Genomic DNA, 5000 nt, shown 5'->3' on the forward strand with positions numbered 1-5000 from the left:
ATGTTCGTGTAATATCATGTCTCCAGCTTTTTCTCGTATCTATAATTAATCTGTTATGCTTGGTGCCTATCCTTTAAAACTTTTAACTAACTAATAACTTTAATGATTCTTGATTGGCAAATAAATGTGACAATATTTGAAAAACTCAGGATTACAATGATATGAAACTAATAAAATTCATATGAAATATCTCATAAATATATACAATGTCAGCTGAAATTAAGGTGAGGCGTCCCATTTCTTAACTGCGTAGGGGATAAAGCTATTCTGGAAACGTTTCGTGCGACATTTAAAAAGTCGAATTTTCCTTGCGTTCCGGAAAGAGTAGACAGATCCAGTTATTGGAGGTAAAACATCATTGATTTTGTCTTCAGGTCGCATTACGGTCTTGTAAAAGCGACGACAAAGCTCTTCTCTGCGCTATTGGAGGGTGGGTAGTTTCAGATGAGCGAGTCGCTTTCGGTAGGACAGGCCAGGAAGCATGATCTTTGTAGCTCGTTTCTGTATTTGTTCGAGTTCGTCAAACAGGGCATTAGACAGTGAGGAGTGCCACACGGGACCAGCTTATTCAACAACAGGTCGAATAAAACAGCAGAAAACAGAACAAAGGTCTCTAGGAAGCACACCACTTCGTTTCAAACACCGTAGAGCGTAGAGACGCTTACTTGCTTTTCTGCAAATAGTTCCAACGTGCAAGTCCCATTTAAGATTAGATTGGATCGATATTCCTAGGAGTTTGGTTGATTGAACACAGTCCAACGGGACGTTATCGATTGTTAAAGGCTGCAGGATAGGTGGAGATTTAGCGAAACAAATGTTAAGTTCTTTGGTCTTCTTTGCGTTTATTCGCATATTATTGTTACCAATCCATTGATTAATGGAATCCAGATGCGTCTGAAGATCGGATGAAGCACTCGAATGGGATGTTACTTCAAATACTGTGCAGTCATCCACGTATTTGTAGATTGGGGCAGTTGTGGTGAGGTCGTTAATCAAGACTAAGAAGAAAAGAGGTCCCAGTTTAGTTCCTTGGGGTACGCCAGCGAAGATCGGTAACCAGTTTGATTTATCTTAGCCGATTTTAACACGTTGTTGGCGATTTCTAAGAAAAGCTGCGCACCAATTCAACAGGATGGGAGGCACGTTAAGAAGCTGGAGTTTACTGATAAGTATGTTGTGGTAAATGCGATCAAAGGCCTTCGAAAAATCAATGAGGCACGCTCTGATAATGGCCTTTGGGGTCTCAGCTGCTTGGAGCCACTCGTGAATCACGCGGACTAACGGATGGGTAGTTGATGAGTTTTTAATTCCTCCAAATTGGCGAGTGTCGAGCTGAGGCATGATGATAGGACGTAGCCAGCCAAAAACAAAATCCTCAAGGACCTTATTAAAAGTGGTAGTAAGTGAGATAGGTCTTAAGTCGGAGTCGACAGACATAGGCTTAGATATTTTAGCAATAGGAACAACGTCCGCACACTTCCACAAAGTTGGTACCGTTCCTTGGTTGACAGATGCGTTGAAAATAGAAGCTACTGGACTGCAGATCACAGAAGCGCATTCCTTGAGTAACCAATTCGGTATATTGTCAGGACCAGTGGATTTACGTTCGTTGATAGCTAGGAGAGAAGTTTCAACTGCACCAGGTGATATTATGAATTCGTCAGGTGTTAGCTGAACAGTGATACCATCAAACAGTAAAGGTTGCATATCAGCATTAACCTTATTGAAGGAGGCGTTAATAATCTCTGCCAGCTCAAGACCGCTTACAGTGGAACCGTTTATAACCATCTTTGAAAGAGATGTAGACTTTGATTGACCGGACAGTTGTTTGATGCTATCACACCATTTCTTAGGATTATGATGTTGGGTGTTCATAACTTAGTTGTGATAGAAGTTTAAGATTTCTAAAATAACTCCAATATATAAAAGTGAAGACGAAACCGACCCTTCTAGTTATTGGTATTGACCAAATCTCTTTTGTCTAATTTTAATCGGGTTTTTGAAAAACTATTATATTACCGGATGAAGGAATTTATTGACAAAAATAATCTAATGTACTCCTCGATACGGTCAATCATGAAATATTACTCGATAAATCGAACTTTTACGGTTTCCGGGGATTGATAAATGATTGGTTTAATCATATCTAAAAAATAGAACGCAAACAATTCAAATTGGAGAGTATTTATCAACAAAACTTATTTCTCCCTGTGGTGTGCCCATGCAGGGATCGGTCCTAGGGCCTCTTCTATTTTTACTTTACATAAATGACATTCACCTCGATAGTTCTGATAAACTAAAATTTTATCTCTTCGCAGATGAAACTAATATACTTTATGCTGATAAGAATCTCGAGGCTTCGAACTGTTAATGCAGAGTTAAAGAACGTACATGATTGGTTGACTACAAGTAAGTTGACATTGAATACAAAAAAATCTAATTTTGTAATTTTTCGTCCTTGTCAGAAAAAAAATGCATTTTTCTTCCCAAATAAGTATTTTAGATTGTGAATTTGCCATGGAAAAGCCATGTTGATTCTTTTATCATAAAAATAAGTAAAACGGTACAATAGGGATGATTGCAAAGGTAAGGTACATCGTTCCATCTACTGTCCTTATAAATATTTATAATTCTTTAAAGTGCCTATCACCTCAACACATTTTTCCAGTATAATTATTCTCCGAAATGGTTCCAAATACATCGTGTTGTCTTTAGAACCTTTTGATTGAAATCTCACATTTTTGTTGGCTTTGAAAACGGAAACTAAAAGTGGTCATAATTTGATCCATAAGGGAGCAGTGAAGGGGAATGGGTTCAATATTGGGTTGACGTCACAAACTGCTTTGCATGCAGATAATTATTTGAAAACAGCGATGCAAAATTAATTTGTGACGTCAACCCGGTATCGAACCCATTCCCCTTCATTGCTCGGTTATTAATCACGGTATGACCATTTTTCCCGTCTTTTAAAGCCATTAAAAAAGAGAAATTGTAATCAAAAGGTTCTAAAAACAACACTATATCTTTGAGAGAATAAATAAAGTGGACAAGTGCGTTGAGGTGATAGACACTTTAATTTTACCTTATATAAGAATAAGAATAAGATACTGAATGAATTTAAATCATTATCAAAAATTTTCTTTAAAAAACAAATGAAAAAGTCTTTATTTCAGATCCTGGGTAATGAAGATACTTATCTTGCTGTCCAAAATATTACCTCTAAATTCAAAGACTGTACAATTAAAACAAATTGATCCAATTGCTTTTGTACCTAATCTGCTCCTATACTTTATTGATACATTATGCAACTATTGATGTATTTACCAGTTATGCTTCTCCTTATAATTTAATGTCTAACTCTTATTATTATTTTTTCTTTATTTAATGATGAAACAAAGTACGTTGATGATTGACCCACCTCGAATAGCAAATCTGCTACCTGCGGGTCAACATGAACTTTCCTTAATTTTGGTAATGATAAAATAAAATAAAAGCGTGTAAAAAGTGTGTAAGTGCAATAAATGTAAATGATAACTTTAGGAGGCAAGTTGGAATATCGTCGAGACCATCAGTCTTGCCCACACGGATATAGTTCATAACTTTGTGCAGCCTTTCGAACCTGCTGTACTGTTCTCGATTTCACTTTCCTGGATGTTTTGGCAGTACACCAAGACTTGTCTTGAGGGTTTTCATCAGCTGCTCAATGTCATAACTGAGAGCCACCTTGTTGACGAAGTGTTTCGATGATGCGGCGTTGTTACCCGTAACGTTTCTCCGTACTGCTCTGCTCTGCGGTGCATTGTGAACACTAAACTTGTTGATCGTTGTGAATTGTTGTGAATCGTCACATTCCCATTGTCAAGAAAAGAGTAAAACGCAAATGCCTGTCACCTTGGATGAACAAAAAGATCATTCATCTTATACACCTGAGAGACCAGTTTAAATCACGTGCGAAATCAAATATTCTCGCCAGGTCATTGTATAAGAATTTACGCAACCAGGTGGTAAAAAAGATCGCGAATGCTAAGGCAGCATATATGAGAAATGAGATCATGGAAAACACGAACAATCCGAAGAAACTGTGGAAAATACTTAAGCAAGTTGCTCCAACCAAGCCAAGACCAGGCAATTTTTCTTTATTGAAGTGAATGGCGAGCAAATCAGTAACCCTGTGGGAATTTCAAATGCTCTCAACGAACATTTAATCAACATTGAACATACCAATATCTCTGCTCCACACTGTATAGCCTCAAATGAACAAGATGTACGTCTTGTAAACTTTATTAAGTCCCACATTAGTGAAGACAGCGTGTTCCACATCCCGCCAATAAGCACACAGCAAGTCATCGAGGACCTTAAGAGCATCCGCCCAAATAGCAAAGCAACTGGTCTCGATGGTGTTGGAATAAAGCCATTAAAGCTGGCATTAACTGCTATTGCTCCCTCTCTTACCCATATTTACAACTCAAGTATCGCAAGCGGTACTTTTTCAATTAATTTTAAACAAGCCAAATCGATTCCTGTTTATAAGAAGGACTCAGCTCACGACAGAAATAATTATCGCCCAATCTCAATCTTGCCAATTATCTCTAAACCTGTCGAGAGGCATGTGACAAAATCGTATCTCGGGTACCTCACTTCAAACAATCTTATTCATTACGAGAAACCAGTCTGCTTATCGACCACACCATTCGTGTGAAACTGCGCTCTTGAACCTCACCGATAACTGGCTTAAGGTTATGGAGTCTAGAAAGCTTGTGGATTCAGTGCTGCTGGATCTAAGCAAGGCGTTTGACCTTGTAGAGCATGATTTATTGCTATCCAAAATCGACAAATACCATGTCACCAATACATCTCAAGAATGGTTTAAATCATACCTTAGTAATCGAACAAAACGCTGCTGCATTAATGGCTCACTGGCTGATGCACTGGTGCTGGCCCGAGGAGTTCCGCAAGGGTCAATTTTGGGCCCAATACTATTCTCGCTGTACATCAACGAC

The sequence above is a fragment of the Montipora foliosa genome, chromosome 6 (genome assembly GCF_036669935.1).
Source record: "Montipora foliosa isolate CH-2021 chromosome 6, ASM3666993v2, whole genome shotgun sequence".
Classification (NCBI taxonomy): Eukaryota; Metazoa; Cnidaria; class Anthozoa; order Scleractinia; family Acroporidae; genus Montipora; species Montipora foliosa.